The sequence below is a fragment of the Glandiceps talaboti genome, chromosome 21 (assembly GCF_964340395.1).
Source record: "Glandiceps talaboti chromosome 21, keGlaTala1.1, whole genome shotgun sequence".
Lineage (NCBI taxonomy): Eukaryota > Metazoa > Hemichordata > Enteropneusta > Spengelidae > Glandiceps > Glandiceps talaboti.
The window spans coordinates 15,589,846-15,611,335 of record NC_135569.1 but is presented as its reverse complement, the minus strand read 5'-3'; positions in this window follow the sequence as shown (position 1 = coordinate 15,611,335).

Sequence of the window (21,490 nt, the reverse complement as noted above, 5' to 3'; positions counted from 1 at the left end):
GGATTATTTAATTTCAGTAGAGGTTGGACAATCTCCATTCTACCTACAAATTATTCTATTCTATTTTCATTATACACTGCAATAGAACAAAGTCATTTGTTTACAAATGTTACTAAGGAGAAGGATTATTCCATTTCAGTAGAGGTTGAACAATCACCATTCTAAAAACAAATTATTCTATTTTATTTTCATTATACACTGCAATGGAACAAAGTCATTTGTTTACATATGTTACTAAGGAGAAGGATTATTCCATCTCAGTAGAGGTTGAACAATCACCATTCTAAAAACAAATTATTCTATTATATTCCCATCCTACACTGCAATGGAACAAAGTCATTTGTTTACAAATGTTACTAAGGAGAAGGATTATTCCATTTCAGTAGAGGTTGGACCATCACCATTCTAAAAACAAATTAATCTATTCTATTCCCATCATACACTGCAATAGAACAAAGTCATTTGTTTACAAATGTTACTAAGGAGAAGGATTATTCCATTTTAGTAGAGGTTGGACAATCTCCATTCTACCTACAAATTATTCTATTCTATTTTCATTATACACTGCAATAGAACAAAGTCATTTGTTTACAAACGTTACTAAGGAGAAGGATTATTCCATTTCAGTAGAGGTTGGACAATCTCTATTCTACCTACAAATTATTCTATTCTATTTTCATTATACACTGCAATGGAACAAAGTCATTTGTTTACAAATGTTACTAAGGAGAAGGATTGTTCCATCTCAGTAGAGGTTGAACAATCACCATTCTACCTACAAATTATTCTATTATATTCCCATCATACACTGCAATAGAACAAAGTCATTTGATTACAAATGTTACTAAGGAGAAGGATTATTCCATTTCAGTAGAGGTTGGACAATCTCCATTCTACCTACAAATTATTCTATTCTATTTTCATTATACACTGCAATAGAACAAAGTCATTTGTTTACAAATGTTACTAAGGAGAAGGATTATTCCATCTCAATAGAGGTTGGACAATCTCAATTCAACCTACAAATTATTCTAGTCTATTTTCATTATACACTGCAATAGAACAAAGTCATTTGTTTACAAATGTTACTAAGGAGAAGGATTATTCCATTTCAGTAGAGGTTGGACAATCTCCATTCTACCTACAAATTATTCTATTCTATTTTCATTATACACTGCAATAGAACAAAGTCATTTGTTTACAAATGTTACTAAGGAGAAGGATTATTTCATTTCAGTAGAGGTTGGACAATCTCCATTCTACCTACAAATTATTCTATTCTATTTTCGTTATACACTGCAATAGAACAAAGTCATTTGCTTACAAATGTTACTAAGGAGAAGGATTATTCCATCTCAGTAGAGGTTGAACAATCACCATTCTACCTACAAATTATTCTATATTATTCCCATCATACACTGCAATGGAACAAAGTCATTTGTTTACAAATGTTACTAAGGAGAAGGATTATTCAATTTCAGTAGAGGTTGGACAAGCTCCATTCTACCTACAAATTATTCTATTCTATTTTCATTATACACTGCAATAGAACAAAGTCATTTGTTTACAAATGTTACTAAGGAGAAGGATTATTCCATTTCAGTAGAGGTTGGACAATCTCCATTCTAAAAACAAATTAATCTATTCTATTTTCATGATACACTGCAATAGAACAAAGTCATTTGTTTACAAATGTTACTAAGGAGAAGGATTATTCCATTTCAGTAGAGGTTGGACAATCTCCATTCTACCTACAAATTATTCTATTCTATTTTCATTATACACTGCAATGGAACAAAGTCATTTGTTTACAAATGTTACTAAGGAGAAGGATTATTCAATTTCAGTAGAGGTTGGACAAGCTCCATTCTACCTACAAATTATTCTATTCTATTTTCATTATACACTGCAATAGAACAAAGTCATTTGTTTACAAATGTTACTAAGGAGAAGGATTATTTCATTTCAGTAGAGGTTGGACAATCTCCATTCTACCTACAAATTATTCTATTCTATTTTCGTTATACACTGCAATAGAACAAAGTCATTTGTTTACAAATGTTACTAAGGAGAAGGATTGTTCCATCTCAGTAGAGGTTGAACAATCTCCATTCTACCTACAAATTATTCTATATTATTCCCGTCATACACTGCAATGGAACAAAGTCATTTGCTTACAAATGTTACTAAGGAGAAGGATTATTCCATCTCAGTAGAGGTTGAACAATCACCATTCTACCTACAAATTATTCTATATTATTCCCATGATACACTGCAATGGAACAAAGTCATTTGTTTACAAATGTTACTAAGGAGAAGGATTATTCAATTTCAGTAGAGGTTGGACAAGCTCCATTCTACCTACAAATTATTCTATTCTATTTTCATTCTACAGTGCAATGGAACAAAGTCATTTGTTTACAAATGTTACTATGGAGAAGGATTATTCCATTTCAGTAGAGGTTGGACAATCTCCATTCTACCTACAAATTATTATATTCTATTTTCATGATACACTGCAATGGAACAAAGTCATTTGTTTACAAATAATATTTTTACCAATGATTATTCCATTTCAGTAGAGGTTGGTCAATCTCCGTTCTACCTACAAATTATTATATTCTATTTTCATTATACACTGCAATGGAACAAAGTCATTTGTTTACAAATGTTACTAAGGAGAAGGATTATTCCATCTCAGTAGAGGTTGAACAATCACCATTCTACCTACAAATTATTCTATTTTATTTTCAATATACACTGCAATGGAACAAAGTCATTTGTTTACAAATGTTACTAAGGAGAAGGATTATTCCATCTCAGTAGAGGTTGGACAATCTCCATTCTCCCAACAAATTGTTCTATTCTATTCCCATCCTACACTGCAATGGAACAAAGTCATTTGTTTACAAATGTTACTAAGGAGAAGGATTATTCCATCTCAGTAGAGGTTGGACAATCTCCATTCTACCTACAAATTATTATATTCTATTTTCATGATACACTGCAATGGAACAAAGTCATTTGTTTACAAATAATATTTTTACCAATGATTATTTCATTTCAGTAGAGGTTGGTCAATCTCCATTCTACCTACAAATTATTCTATTCTATTTTCATTATAAACTGCAATGGAACAAAGTCATTTGTTTACAAATGTTACTAAGGAGAAGGATTATTCCATCTCAGTAGAGGTTGAACAATCACCATTCTACCTATAAATTATTCTATTCTATTCCCATCATACACTGCAATGGAACAAAGTCATTTGTTTACAAATGTTACTAAGGAGAAGGATTATTCCATCTCAGTAGAGGTTGAACAATCACCATTCTACCTACAAATTATTCTATTATATTCCCGTCATACACTGCAATAGAACAAAGTCATTTGTTTACAAATGTTGCTATGGAGAAGGATTATTCCATCTCAGTAGAGGTTGGACAATCACCATTCTACCTACAAATTATTCTATTTTATTTTCATTATACACTGCAATGGAACAAAGTCATTTGTTTACAAATGTTACTAAGGAGAAGGATTATTCCATCTCAGTAGAGGTTGAACAATCACCATTCTAAAAACAAATTATTCTATTATATTCCCATCCTACACTGCAATGGAACAAAGTCATTTGTTTACAAATGTTACTAAGGAGAAGGATTATTCCATTTCAGTAGAGGTTGGACCATCACCATTCTAAAAACAAATTAATCTATTCTATTCCCATCATACACTGCAATAGAACAAAGTCATTTGTTTACAAATGTTACTAAGGAGAAGGATTATTCCATTTCAGTAGAGGTTGGACAATCTCCATTCTACCTACAAATTATTCTATTCTATTTTCATTATACACTGCAATAGAAAAAAGTCATTTGTTTACAAACGTTACTAAGGAGAAGGATTATTCCATTTCAGTAGAGGTTGGACAATCTCCATTCTACCTACAAATTATTCTATTCTATTTTCATTATACACTGCAATGGAACAAAGTCATTTGTTTACAAATGTTACTAAGGAGAAGGATTGTTTCATCTCAGTAGAGGTTGAACAATCACCATTCTACCTACAAATTATTCTATTATATTCCCATCATACACTGCAATAGAACAAAGTCATTTGATTACAAATGTTACTAAGGAGAAGGATTATTCCATTTCAGTAGAGGTTGGACAATCTCCATTCTACCTACAAATTATTCTATTCTATTTTCATTATACACTGCAATAGAACAAAGTCATTTGTTTACAAATGTTACTAAGGAGAAGGATTATTCCATTTCAGTAGAGGTTGGACAATCTCAATTCAACCTACTAATTATTCTAGTCTATTTTCATTATACACTGCAATAGAACAAAGTCATTTGTTTACAAATGTTACTAAGGAGAAGGATTATTCCATCTCAGTAGAGGTTGGACAATCTCCATTCTCCCAACAAATTGTTCTATTCTATTCCCATCCTACACTGCAATAGAACAAAGTCATTTGTTTACAAATGTTACTAAGGAGAAGGATTATTCCATTTCAGTAGAGGTTGGACAATCTCAATTCAACCTACTAATTATTCTAGTCTATTTTCATTATACACTGCAATAGAACAAAGTCATTTGTTTACATATGTTACTAAGGAGAAGGATTATTCCATTTCAGTAGAGGTTGGACAATCTCAATTCAACCTACAAATTATTCTAGTCTATTTTCATTATACACTGCAATAGAACAAAGTCATTTGTTTACAAATGTTACTAAGGAGAAGGATTATTCCATTTCAGTAGAGGTTGGACAATCTCCATTCTACCTACAAATTATTCTATTCTATTTTCATTATACACTGCAATAGAACAAAGTCATTTGTTTACAAATGTTACTAAGGAGAAGGATTATTCCATTTCAGTAGAGGTTGGACAATCTCAATTCAACCTACAAATTATTCTAGTCTATTTTCATGATACACTGCAATAGAACAAAGTCATTTGTTTACAAATGTTACTAAGGAGAAGGATTATTCCATTTCAGTAGAGGTTGGACAATCTCCATTCTACCTACAAATTATTCTATTCTATTTTCATTATACACTGCAATAGAACAAAGTCATTTGTTTACAAATGTTACTAAGGAGAAGGATTATTTCATTTCAGTAGAGGTTGGACAATCTCCATTCTACCTACAAATTATTCTATTCTATTTTCATTATACACTGCAATGGAACAAAGTCATTTGCTTACAAATGTTACTAAGGAGAAGGATTATTCCATCTCAGTAGAGGTTGAACAATCACCATTCTACCTACAAATTATTCTATATTATTCCCGTCATACACTGCAATGGAACAAAGTCATTTGTTTACAAATGTTACTAAGGAGAAGGATTATTTAATTTCAGTAGAGGTTGGACAATCTCCATTCTACCTACAAATTATTCTATTCTATTTTCATTATACACTGCAATAGAACAAAGTCATTTGTTTACAAATGTTACTAAGGAGAAGGATTATTCCATGTCAGTAGAGGTTGAACAATCACCATTCTAAAAACAAATTATTCTATTTTATTTTCATTATACACTGCAATGGAACAAAGTCATTTGTTTACATATGTTACTAAGGAGAAGGATTATTCCATCTCAGTAGAGGTTGAACAATCACCATTCTAAAAACAAATTATTCTATTATATTCCCATCCTACACTGCAATGGAACAAAGTCATTTGTTTACAAATGTTACTAAGGAGAAGGATTATTCCATTTCAGTAGAGGTTGGACCATCACCATTCTAAAAACAAATTAATCTATTCTATTCCCATCATACACTGCAATAGAACAAAGTCATTTGTTTACAAATGTTACTAAGGAGAAGGATTATTCCATTTTAGTAGAGGTTGGACAATCTCCATTCTACCTACAAATTATTCTATTCTATTTTCATTATACACTGCAATAGAACAAAGTCATTTGTTTACAAACGTTACTAAGGAGAAGGATTATTCCATTTCAGTAGAGGTTGGACAATCTCTATTCTACCTACAAATTATTCTATTCTATTTTCATTATACACTGCAATGGAACAAAGTCATTTGTTTACAAATGTTACTAAGGAGAAGGATAGTTCCATCTCAGTAGAGGTTGAACAATCACCATTCTACCTACAAATTATTCTATTATATTCCCATCATACACTGCAATAGAACAAAGTCATTTGATTACAAATGTTACTAAGGAGAAGGATTATTCCATTTCAGTAGAGGTTGGACAATCTCCATTCTACCTACAAATTATTCTATTCTATTTTCATTATACACTGCAATAGAACAAAGTCATTTGTTTACAAATGTTACTAAGGAGAAGGATTATTCCATCTCAATAGAGGTTGGACAATCTCAATTCAACCTACAAATTATTCTAGTCTATTTTCATTATACACTGCAATAGAACAAAGTCATTTGTTTACAAATGTTACTAAGGAGAAGGATTATTCCATTTCAGTAGAGGTTGGACAATCTCCATTCTACCTACAAATTATTCTATTCTATTTTCATTATACACTGCAATAGAACAAAGTCATTTGTTTACAAATGTTACTAAGGAGAAGGATTATTTCATTTCAGTAGAGGTTGGACAATCTCCATTCTACCTACAAATTATTCTATTCTATTTTCGTTATACACTGCAATAGAACAAAGTCATTTGCTTACAAATGTTACTAAGGAGAAGGATTATTCCATCTCAGTAGAGGTTGAACAATCACCATTCTACCTACAAATTATTCTATATTATTCCCATCATACACTGCAATGGAACAAAGTCATTTGTTTACAAATGTTACTAAGGAGAAGGATTATTCAATTTCAGTAGAGGTTGGACAAGCTCCATTCTACCTACAAATTATTCTATTCTATTTTCATTATACACTGCAATAGAACAAAGTCATTTGTTTACAAATGTTACTAAGGAGAAGGATTATTCCATTTCAGTAGAGGTTGGACAATCTCCATTCTAAAAACAAATTAATCTATTCTATTTTCATGATACACTGCAATAGAACAAAGTCATTTGTTTACAAATGTTACTAAGGAGAAGGATTATTCCATTTCAGTAGAGGTTGGACAATCTCCATTCTACCTACAAATTATTCTATTCTATTTTCATTATACACTGCAATGGAACAAAGTCATTTGTTTACAAATGTTACTAAGGAGAAGGATTATTCAATTTCAGTAGAGGTTGGACAAGCTCCATTCTACCTACAAATTATTCTATTCTATTTTCATTATACACTGCAATAGAACAAAGTCATTTGTTTACAAATGTTACTAAGGAGAAGGATTATTTCATTTCAGTAGAGGTTGGACAATCTCCATTCTACCTACAAATTATTCTATTCTATTTTCGTTATACACTGCAATAGAACAAAGTCATTTGTTTACAAATGTTACTAAGGAGAAGGATTGTTCCATCTCAGTAGAGGTTGAACAATCTCCATTCTACCTACAAATTATTCTATATTATTCCCGTCATACACTGCAATGGAACAAAGTCATTTGCTTACAAATGTTACTAAGGAGAAGGATTATTCCATCTCAGTAGAGGTTGAACAATCACCATTCTACCTACAAATTATTCTATATTATTCCCATGATACACTGCAATGGAACAAAGTCATTTGTTTACAAATGTTACTAAGGAGAAGGATTATTCAATTTCAGTAGAGGTTGGACAAGCTCCATTCTACCTACAAATTATTCTATTCTATTTTCATTCTACAGTGCAATGGAACAAAGTCATTTGTTTACAAATGTTACTATGGAGAAGGATTATTCCATTTCAGTAGAGGTTGGACAATCTCCATTCTACCTACAAATTATTATATTCTATTTTCATGATACACTGCAATGGAACAAAGTCATTTGTTTACAAATAATATTTTTACCAATGATTATTCCATTTCAGTAGAGGTTGGTCAATCTCCGTTCTACCTACAAATTATTATATTCTATTTTCATTATACACTGCAATGGAACAAAGTCATTTGTTTACAAATGTTACTAAGGAGAAGGATTATTTCATTTCAGTAGAGGTTGGACAATCTCCATTCTACCTACAAATTATTCTATTCTATTTTCATTATACACTGCAATAGAACAAAGTCATTTGTTTACAAATGTTACTAAGGAGAAGGATTATTCCATCTCAGTAGAGGTTGAACAATCACCATTCTACCTACAAATTATTCTATTTTATTTTCAATATACACTGCAATGGAACAAAGTCATTTGTTTACAAATGTTACTAAGGAGAAGGATTATTCCATCTCAGTAGAGGTTGGACAATCTCCATTCTCCCAACAAATTGTTCTATTCTATTCCCATCCTACACTGCAATGGAACAAAGTCATTTGTTTACAAATGTTACTAAGGAGAAGGATTATTCCATCTCAGTAGAGGTTGGACAATCTCCATTCTACCTACAAATTATTATATTCTATTTTCATGATACACTGCAATGGAACAAAGTCATTTGTTTACAAATAATATTTTTACCAATGATTATTTCATTTCAGTAGAGGTTGGTCAATCTCCATTCTACCTACAAATTATTCTATTCTATTTTCATTATAAACTGCAATGGAACAAAGTCATTTGTTTAAAAATGTTACTAAGGAGAAGGATTATTCCATCTCAGTAGAGGTTGAACAATCACCATTCTACCTATAAATTATTCTATTCTATTCCCATCATACACTGCAATGGAACAAAGTCATTTGTTTACAAATGTTACTAAGGAGAAGGATTATTCCATCTCAGTAGAGGTTGAACAATCACCATTCTACCTACAAATTATTCTATTATATTCCCGTCATACACTGCAATAGAACAAAGTCATTTGTTTACAAATGTTGCTATGGAGAAGGATTATTCCATCTCAGTAGAGGTTGAACAATCACCATTCTACCTACAAATTATTCTATTTTATTTTCATTATACACTGCAATGGAACAAAGTCATTTGTTTACAAATGTTACTAAGGAGAAGGATTATTCCATCTCAGTAGAGGTTGAACAATCACCATTCTAAAAACAAATTATTCTATTATATTCCCATCCTACACTGCAATGGAACAAAGTCATTTGTTTACAAATGTTACTAAGGAGAAGGATTATTCCATTTCAGTAGAGGTTGGACCATCACCATTCTAAAAACAAATTAATCTATTCTATTCCCATCATACACTGCAATAGAACAAAGTCATTTGTTTACAAATGTTACTAAGGAGAAGGATTATTCCATTTCAGTAGAGGTTGGACAATCTCCATTCTACCTACAAATTATTCTATTCTATTTTCATTATACACTGCAATAGAAAAAAGTCATTTGTTTACAAACGTTACTAAGGAGAAGGATTATTCCATTTCAGTAGAGGTTGGACAATCTCCATTCTACCTACAAATTATTCTATTCTATTTTCATTATACACTGCAATGGAACAAAGTCATTTGTTTACAAATGTTACTAAGGAGAAGGATTGTTCCATCTCAGTAGAGGTTGAACAATCACCATTCTACCTACAAATTATTCTATTATATTCCCATCATACACTGCAATAGAACAAAGTCATTTGATTACAAATGTTACTAAGGAGAAGGATTATTCCATTTCAGTAGAGGTTGGACAATCTCCATTCTACCTACAAATTATTCTATTCTATTTTCATTATACACTGCAATAGAACAAAGTCATTTGTTTACAAATGTTACTAAGGAGAAGGATTATTCCATTTCAGTAGAGGTTGGACAATCTCAATTCAACCTACTAATTATTCTAGTCTATTTTCATTATACACTGCAATAGAACAAAGTCATTTGTTTACAAATGTTACTAAGGAGAAGGATTATTCCATCTCAGTAGAGGTTGGACAATCTCCATTCTCCCAACAAATTGTTCTATTCTATTCCCATCCTACACTGCAATGGAACAAAGTCATTTGTTTACAAATGTTACTAAGGAGAAGGATTATTCCATCTCAGTAGAGGTTGGACAATCTCCATTCTACCTACAAATTATTATATTCTATTTTCATGATACACTGCAATGGAACAAAGTCATTTGTTTACAAATAATATTTTTACCAATGATTATTTCATTTCAGTAGAGGTTGGTCAATCTCCATTCTACCTACAAATTATTCTATTCTATTTTCATTATACACTGCAATGGAACAAAGTCATTTGTTTACAAATGTTACTAAGGAGAAGGATTATTCCATCTCAGTAGAGGTTGAACAATCACCATTCTACCTACAAATTATTCTATTCTATTCCCATCATACACTGCAATGGAACAAAGTCATTTGTTTACAAATGTTACTAAGGAGAAGGATTATTCCATCTCAGTAGAGGTTGAACAATCACCATTCTACCTACAAATTATTCTATTATATTCCCGTCATACACTGCAATAGAACAAAGTCATTTGTTTACAAATGTTGCTATGGAGAAGGATTATTCCATCTCAGTAGAGGTTGAACAATCACCATTCTACCTACAAATTATTCTATTTTATTTTCATTATACACTGCAATGGAACAAAGTCATTTGTTTACAAATGTTACTAAGGAGAAGGATTATTCCATCTCAGTAGAGGTTGAACAATCACCATTCTAAAAACAAATTATTCTATTATATTCCCATCCTACACTGCAATGGAACAAAGTCATTTGTTTACAAATGTTACTAAGGAGAAGGATTATTCCATTTCAGTAGAGGTTGGACCATCACCATTCTAAAAACAAATTAATCTATTCTATTCCCATCCTACACTGCAATGGAACAAAGTCATTTGTTTACAAATGTTACTAAGGAGAAGGATTATTTCATCTCAGTAGAGGTTGGACAATCTCCGTTCTACCTACAAAATATTCTATTATATTCCCATCATACACTGCAATGGAACAAAGTCATTTGTTTACAAATGTTACTAAGGAGAAGGATTATTCCATTTCAGTAGAGGTTGGACAATCTCCATTCTACCTACAAATTATTATATTCTATTTTCATGATACACTGCAATGGAACAAAGTCATTTGTTTACAAATAATATTTTTACCAATGATTATTCCATTTCAGTAGAGGTTGGTCAATCTCCGTTCTACCTACAAATTATTATATTCTATTTTCATGATACACTGCAATGGAACAAAGTCATTTGTTTACAAATGTTACTAAGGAGAAGGATTATTCCATCTCAGTAGAGGTTGAACAATCACCATTCTACCTACAAATTATTCTATTTTATTTTCAATATACACTGCAATGGAACAAAGTCATTTGTTTACAAATGTTACTAAGGAGAAGGATTATTCCATCTCAGTAGAGGTTGGACCATCACCATTCTAAAAACAAATTAATCTATTCTATTCCCATCCTACACTGCAATGGAACAAAGTCATTTGTTTACAAATGTTACTAAGGAGAAGGATTATTTCATCTCAGTAGAGGTTGGACAATCTCCGTTCTACCTACAAAATATTCTATTATATTCCCATCATACACTGCAATGGAACAAAGTCATTTGTTTACAAATGTTACTAAGGAGAAGGATTATTCCATTTCAGTAGAGGTTGGACAATCTCCATTCTACCTACAAATTATTATATTCTATTTTCATGATACACTGCAATGGAACAAAGTCATTTGTTTACAAATAATATTTTTACCAATGATTATTTCATTTCAGTAGAGGTTGGTCAATCTCCATTCTACCTACAAATTATTCTATTCTATTTTCATTATACACTGCAATGGAACAAAGTCATTTGTTTACAAATGTTACTAAGGAGAAGGATTATTCCATCTCAGTAGAGGTTGAATAATCACCATTCTACCTACAAATTATTCTATTCTATTCCCATCATACACTGCAATGGAACAAAGTCATTTGTTTACAAATGTTACTAAGGAGAAGGATTATTCCATCTCAGTAGAGGTTGAACAATCACCATTCTACCTACAAATTATTCTATTATATTCCCATCCTACACTGCAATGGAACAAAGTCATTTGTTTACAAATGTTACTAAGGAGAAGGATTATTCCATTTCAGTAGAGGTTGGACCATCACCATTCTAAAAACAAATTAATCTATTCTATTCCCATCCTACACTGCAATGGAACAAAGTCATTTGTTTACAAATGTTACTAAGGAGAAGGATTATTTCATCTCAGTAGAGGTTGGACAATCTCCGTTCTACCTACAAAATATTCTATTATATTCCCATCATACACTGCAATGGAACAAAGTCATTTGTTTACAAATGTTACTAAGGAGAAGGATTATTCCATTTCAGTAGAGGTTGGACAATCTCCATTCTACCTACAAATTATTATATTCTATTTTCATGATACACTGCAATGGAACAAAGTCATTTGTTTACAAATAATATTTTTACCAATGATTATTTCATTTCAGTAGAGGTTGGTCAATCTCCATTCTACCTACAAATTATTCTATTCTATTTTCATTATAAACTGCAATGGAACAAAGTCATTTGTTTACAAATGTTACTAAGGAGAAGGATTATTCCATCTCAGTAGAGGTTGAACAATCACCATTCTACCTATAAATTATTCTATTCTATTCCCATCATACACTGCAATGGAACAAAGTCATTTGTTTACAAATGTTACTAAGGAGAAGGATTATTCCATCTCAGTAGAGGTTGAACAATCACCATTCTACCTACAAATTATTCTATTATATTCCCGTCATACACTGCAATAGAACAAAGTCATTTGTTTACAAATGTTGCTATGGAGAAGGATTATTCCATCTCAGTAGAGGTTGAACAATCACCATTCTACCTACAAATTATTCTATTTTATTTTCATTATACACTGCAATGGAACAAAGTCATTTGTTTACAAATGTTACTAAGGAGAAGGATTATTCCATCTCAGTAGAGGTTGAACAATCACCATTCTAAAAACAAATTATTCTATTATATTCCCATCATACACTGCAATAGAACAAAGTCATTTGTTTACAAATGTTACTAAGGAGAAGGATTATTCCATTTCAGTAGAGGTTGGACAATCTCCATTCTACCTACAAATTATTCTATTCTATTTTCATTATACACTGCAATAGAAAAAAGTCATTTGTTTACAAACGTTACTAAGGAGAAGGATTATTCCATTTCAGTAGAGGTTGGACAATCTCCATTCTACCTACAAATTATTCTATTCTATTTTCATTATACACTGCAATGGAACAAAGTCATTTGTTTACAAATGTTACTAAGGAGAAGGATTGTTCCATCTCAGTAGAGGTTGAACAATCACCATTCTACCTACAAATTATTCTATTATATTCCCATCATACACTGCAATAGAACAAAGTCATTTGATTACAAATGTTACTAAGGAGAAGGATTATTCCATTTCAGTAGAGGTTGGACAATCTCCATTCTACCTACAAATTATTCTATTCTATTTTCATTATACACTGCAATAGAACAAAGTCATTTGTTTACAAATGTTACTAAGGAGAAGGATTATTTCATTTCAGTAGAGGTTGGACAATCTCCATTCTACCTACAAATTATTCTAGTCTATTTTCATTATACACTGCAATAGAACAAAGTCATTTGTTTACAAATGTTACTAAGGAGAAGGATTATTCCATCTCAGTAGAGGTTGGACAATCTCCATTCTCCCAACAAATTGTTCTATTCTATTCCCATCCTACACTGCAATGGAACAAAGTCATTTGTTTACAAATGTTACTAAGGAGAAGGATTATTCCATCTCAGTAGAGGTTGGACAATCTCCATTCTACCTACAAATTATTATATTCTATTTTCATGATACACTGCAATGGAACAAAGTCATTTGTTTACAAATAATATTTTTACCAATGATTATTTCATTTCAGTAGAGGTTGGTCAATCTCCATTCTACCTACAAATTATTCTATTCTATTTTCATTATACACTGCAATGGAACAAAGTCATTTGTTTACAAATGTTACTAAGGAGAAGGATTATTCCATCTCAGTAGAGGTTGAACAATCACCATTCTACCTACAAATTATTCTATTCTATTCCCATCATACACTGCAATGGAACAAAGTCATTTGTTTACAAATGTTACTAAGGAGAAGGATTATTCCATCTCAGTAGAGGTTGAACAATCACCATTCTACCTACAAATTATTCTATTATATTCCCGTCATACACTGCAATAGAACAAAGTCATTTGTTTACAAATGTTGCTATGGAGAAGGATTATTCCATCTCAGTAGAGGTTGAACAATCACCATTCTACCTACAAATTATTCTATTTTATTTTCATTATACACTGCAATGGAACAAAGTCATTTGTTTACAAATGTTACTAAGGAGAAGGATTATTCCATCTCAGTAGAGGTTGAACAATCACCATTCTAAAAACAAATTATTCTATTATATTCCCATCCTACACTGCAATGGAACAAAGTCATTTGTTTACAAATGTTACTAAGGAGAAGGATTATTCCATTTCAGTAGAGGTTGGACCATCACCATTCTAAAAACAAATTAATCTATTCTATTCCCATCCTACACTGCAATGGAACAAAGTCATTTGTTTACAAATGTTACTAAGGAGAAGGATTATTTCATCTCAGTAGAGGTTGCACAATCTCCGTTCTACCTACAAAATATTCTATTATATTCCCATCATACACTGCAATGGAACAAAGTCATTTGTTTACAAATGTTACTAAGGAGAAGGATTATTCCATCTCAGTAGAGGTTGAACAATCACCATTCTAAAAACAAATTATTCTATTATATTCCCATCATACACTGCAATAGAACAAAGTCATTTGTTTACAAATGTTACTAAGGAGAAGGATTATTCCATTTCAGTAGAGGTTGGACAATCTCCATTCTACCTACAAATTATTCTATTCTATTTTCATTATACACTGCAATAGAAAAAAGTCATTTGTTTACAAACGTTACTAAGGAGAAGGATTATTCCATTTCAGTAGAGGTTGGACAATCTCCATTCTACCTACAAATTATTCTATTCTATTTTCATTATACACTGCAATGGAACAAAGTCATTTGTTTACAAATGTTACTAAGGAGAAGGATTGTTCCATCTCAGTAGAGGTTGAACAATCACCATTCTACCTACAAATTATTCTATTATATTCCCATCATACACTGCAATAGAACAAAGTCATTTGATTACAAATGTTACTAAGGAGAAGGATTATTCCATTTCAGTAGAGGTTGGACAATCTCCATTCTACCTACAAATTATTCTATTCTATTTTCATTATACACTGCAATAGAACAAAGTCATTTGTTTACAAATGTTACTAAGGAGAAGGATTATTTCATTTCAGTAGAGGTTGGACAATCTCCATTCTACCTACAAATTATTCTAGTCTATTTTCATTATACACTGCAATAGAACAAAGTCATTTGTTTACAAATGTTACTAAGGAGAAGGATTATTCCATCTCAGTAGAGGTTGGACAATCTCCATTCTCCCAACAAATTGTTCTATTCTATTCCCATCCTACACTGCAATGGAACAAAGTCATTTGTTTACAAATGTTACTAAGGAGAAGGATTATTCCATCTCAGTAGAGGTTGGACAATCTCCATTCTACCTACAAATTATTATATTCTATTTTCATGATACACTGCAATGGAACAAAGTCATTTGTTTACAAATAATATTTTTACCAATGATTATTTCATTTCAGTAGAGGTTGGTCAATCTCCATTCTACCTACAAATTATTCTATTCTATTTTCATTATACACTGCAATGGAACAAAGTCATTTGTTTACAAATGTTACTAAGGAGAAGGATTATTCCATCTCAGTAGAGGTTGAACAATCACCATTCTACCTACAAATTATTCTATTCTATTCCCATCATACACTGCAATGGAACAAAGTCATTTGTTTACAAATGTTACTAAGGAGAAGGATTATTCCATCTCAGTAGAGGTTGAACAATCACCATTCTACCTACAAATTATTCTATTATATTCCCGTCATACACTGCAATAGAACAAAGTCATTTGTTTACAAATGTTGCTATGGAGAAGGATTATTCCATCTCAGTAGAGGTTGAACAATCACCATTCTACCTACAAATTATTCTATTTTATTTTCATTATACACTGCAATGGAACAAAGTCATTTGTTTACAAATGTTACTAAGGAGAAGGATTATTCCATCTCAGTAGAGGTTGAACAATCACCATTCTAAAAACAAATTATTCTATTATATTCCCATCCTACACTGCAATGGAACAAAGTCATTTGTTTACAAATGTTACTAAGGAGAAGGATTATTCCATTTCAGTAGAGGTTGGACCATCACCATTCTAAAAACAAATTAATCTATTCTATTCCCATCCTACACTGCAATGGAACAAAGTCATTTGTTTACAAATGTTACTAAGGAGAAGGATTATTTCATCTCAGTAGAGGTTGCACAATCTCCGTTCTACCTACAAAATATTCTATTATATTCCCATCATACACTGCAATGGAACAAAGTCATTTGTTTACAAATGTTACTAAGGAGAAGGATTATTCCATTTCAGTAGAGGTTGGACAATCTCCATTCTACCTACAAATTATTATATTCTATTTTCATGATACACTGCAATGGAACAAAGTCATTTGTTTACAAATAATATTTTTACCAATGATTATTCCATTTCAGTAGAGGTTGGTCAATCTCCGTTCTACCTACAAATTATTATATTCTATTTTCATGATACACTGCAATGGAACAAAGTCATTTGTTTACAAATGTTACTAAGGAGAAGGATTATTCCATCTCTGTAGAGGTTGAACAATCACCATTCTACCTACAAATTATTCTATTTTATTTTCAATATACACTGCAATGGAACAAAGTCATTTGTTTACAAATGTTACTAAGGAGAAGGATTATTCCATCTCAGTAGAGGTTGGACCATCACCATTCTAAAAACAAATTAATCTATTCTATTCCCATCCTACACTGCAATGGAACAAAGTCATTTGTTTACAAATGTTACTAAGGAGAAGGATTATTTCATCTCAGTAGAGGTTGGACAATCTCCGTTCTACCTACAAAATATTCTATTATATTCCCATCATACACTGCAATGGAACAAAGTCATTTGTTTACAAATGTTACTAAGGAGAAGGATTATTCCATTTCAGTAGAGGTTGGACAATCTCCATTCTACCTACAAATTATTATATTCTATTTTCATGATACACTGCAATGGAACAAAGTCATTTGTTTACAAATAATATTTTTACCAATGATTATTTCATTTCAGTAGAGGTTGGTCAATCTCCATTCTACCTACAAATTATTCTATTCTATTTTCATTATACACTGCAATGGAACAAAGTCATTTGTTTACAAATGTTATTAAGGAGAAGGATTATTCCATCTCAGTAGAGGTTGAATAATCACCATTCTACCTACAAATTATTCTATTCTATTCCCATCATACACTGCAATGGAACAAAGTCATTTGTTTACAAATGTTACTAAGGAGAAGGATTATTCCATCTCAGTAGAGGTTGAACAATCACCATTCTACCTACAAATTATTCTATTATATTCCCGTCATACACTGCAATAGAACAAAGTCATTTGTTTACAAATGTTGCTATGGAGAAGGATTATTCCATCTCAGTAGAGGTTGAACTATCACCATTCTACCTACAAATTATTCTATTTTATTTTCATTATACACTGCAATGGAACAAAGTCATTTGTTTACAAATGTTACTAAGGAGAAGGATTATTCCATCTCAGTAGAGGTTGGACCATCACCATTCTAAAAACAAATTAATCTATTCTATTCCCATCCTACACTGCAATGGAACAAAGTCATTTGTTTACAAATGTTACTAAGGAGAAGGATTATTTCATCTCAGTAGAGGTTGGACAATCTCCGTTCTACCTACAAAATATTCTATTATATTCCCATCATACACTGCAATGGAACAAAGTCATTTGTTTACAAATGTTACTAAGGAGAAGGATTATTCCATTTCAGTAGAGGTTGGACAATCTCCATTCTACCTACAAATTATTATATTCTATTTTCATGATACACTGCAATGGAACAAAGTCATTTGTTTACAAATAATATTTTTACCAATGATTATTCCATTTCAGTAGAGGTTGGTCAATCTCCGTTCTACCTACAAATTATTATATTCTATTTTCATGATACACTGCAATGGAACAAAGTCATTTGTTTACAAATGTTACTAAGGAGAAGGATTATTCCATCTCAGTAGAGGTTGAATAATCACCATTCTACCTACAAATTATTCTATTCTATTCCCATCATACATTGCAATGGAACAAAGTCATTTGTTTACAAATGTTACTAAGGAGAAGGATTATTCCATCTCAGTAGAGGTTGAACAATCACCATTCTACCTACAAATTATTCTATTATATTCCCGTCATACACTGCAATAGAACAAAGTCATTTGTTTACAAATGTTGCTATGGAGAAGGATTATTCCATCTCAGTAGAGGTTGAACAATCACCATTCTACCTACAAATTATTCTATTTTATTTTCATTATACACTGCAATGGAACAAAGTCATTTGTTTACAAATGTTACTAAGGAGAAGGATTATTCCATCTCAGTAGAGGTTGAACAATCACCATTCTAAAAACAAATTATTCTATTATATTCCCATCCTACACTGCAATGGAACAAAGTCATTTGTTTACAAATGTTACTAAGGAGAAGGATTATTCCATTTCAGTAGAGGTTGGACCATCACCATTCTAAAAACAAATTAATCTATTCTATTCCCATCATACACTGCAATAGAACAAAGTCATTTGTTTACAAATGTTACTAAGGAGAAGGATTATTCCATTTCGGTAGAGGTTGGACAATCTCCATTCTACCTACAAATTATTCTATTCTATTTTCATTATACACTGCAATAGAACAAAGTCATTTGTTTACAAACGTTACTAAGGAGAAGGATTATTCCATTTCAGTAGAGGTTGGACAATCTCCATTCTACCTACAAATTATTCTATTCTATTTTCATTATACACTGCAATGGAACAAAGTCATTTGTTTACAAATGTTACTAAGGAGAAGGATTGTTCCATCTCAGTAGAGGTTGAACAATCACCATTCTACCTACAAATTATTCTATTATATTCCCATCATACACTGCAATAGAACAAAGTCATTTGATTACAAATGTTACTAAGGAGAAGGATTATTCCATTTCAGTAGAGGTTGGACAATCTCCATTCTACCTACAAATTATTCTATTCTATTTTCATTATACACTGCAATAGAACAAAGTCATTTGTTTACAAATGTTACTAAGGAGAAGGATTATTCCATTTCAGTAGAGGTTGGACAATCTCAATTCAACCTACAAATTATTCTAGTCTATTTTCATTATACACTGCAATAGAACAAAGTCATTTGTTTACAAATGTTACTAAGGAGAAGGATTATTCCATTTCAGTAGAGGTTGGACAATCTCCATTCTACCTACAAATTATTCTATTCTATTTTCATTATACACTGCAATAGAACAAAGTCATTTGTTTACAAATGTTACTAAGGAGAAGGATTATTTCATTTCAGTAGAGGTTGGACAATCTCCATTCTACCTACAAATTATTCTATTCTATTTTCATTATACACTGCAATGGAACAAAGTCATTTGCTTACAAATGTTACTAAGGAGAAGGATTATTCCATCTCAGTAGAGGTTGAACAATCACCATTCTACCTACAAATTATTCTATATTATTCCCATCATACACTGCAATGGAACAAAGTCATTTGTTTACAAATGTTACTAAGGAGAAGGATTATTCAATTTCAGTAGAGGTTGGACAAGCTCCATTCTACCTACAAATTATTCTATTCTATTTTCATTATACACTGCAATAGAACAAAGTCATTTGTTTACAAATGTTACTAAGGAGAAGGATTATTCCATTTCAGTAGAGGTTGGACAATCTCAATTCAACCTACAAATTATTCTAGTCTATTTTCATTATACACTGCAATAGAACAAAGTCATTTGTTTACAAATGTTACTAAGGAGAAGGATTATTCCATTTCAGTAGAGGTTGGACAATCTCCATTCTACCTACAAATTATTCTATTCTATTTTCATTATACACTGCAATAGAACAAAGTCATTTGTTTACAAATGTTACTAAGGAGAAGGATTATTCCATTTCAGTAGAGGTTGGACAATCTCAATTCAACCTACAAATTATTCTAGTCTATTTTCATGATACACTGCAATAGAACAAAGTCATTTGTTTACAAATGTTACTAAGGAGAAGGATTATTCCATTTCAGTAGAGGTTGGACAATCTCCATTCTACCTACAAATTATTCTATTCTATTTTCATTATACACTGCAATAGAACAAAGTCATTTGTTTACAAATGTTACTAAGGAGAAGGATTATTTCATTTCAGTAGAGGTTGGACAATCTCCATTCTACCTACAAATTATTCTATTCTATTTTCATTATACACTGCAATGGAACAAAGTCATTTGCTTACAAATGTTACTAAGGAGAAGGATTATTCCATCTCAGTAGAGGTTGAACAATCACCATTCTACCTACAAATTATTCTATATTATTCCCATCATACACTGCAATGGAACAAAGTCATTTGTTTACAAATGTTACTAAAGAGAAGGATTATTTAATTTCAGTAGAGGTTGGACAATCTCCATTCTACCTACAAATTATTCTATTCTATTTTCATTATACACTGCAATAGAACAAAGTCATTTGTTTACAAATGTTACTAAGGAGAAGGATTATTCCATTTCAGTAGAGGTTGGACCATCACCATTCTAAAAACAAATTAATCTATTCTATTCCCATCATACACTGCAATAGAACAAAGTCATTTGTTTACAAATGTTACTAAGGAGAAGGATTATTCCATTTCAGTAGAGGTTGGACAATCTCCATTCTACCTACAAATTATTCTATTCTATTTTCATTATACACTGCAATAGAACAAAGTCATTTGTTTACAAACGTTACTAAGGAGAAGGATTATTCCATTTCAGTAGAGGTTGGACAATCTCCATTCTACCTACAAATTATTCTATTCTATTTTCATTATACACTGCAATGGAACAAAGTCATTTGTTTACAAATGTTACTAAGGAGAAGGATTGTTCCATCTCAGTAGAGGTTGAACAATCACCATTCTACCTACAAATTATTCTATTATATTCCCATCATACACTGCAATAGAACAAAGTCATTTGATTACAAATGTTACTAAGGAGAAGGATTATTCCATTTCAGTAGAGGTTGGACAATCTCCATTCTACCTACAAATTATTCTATTCTATTTTCATTATACACTGCAATAGAACAAAGTCATTTGTTTACAAATGTTACTAAGGAGAAGGATTATTCCATTTCAGT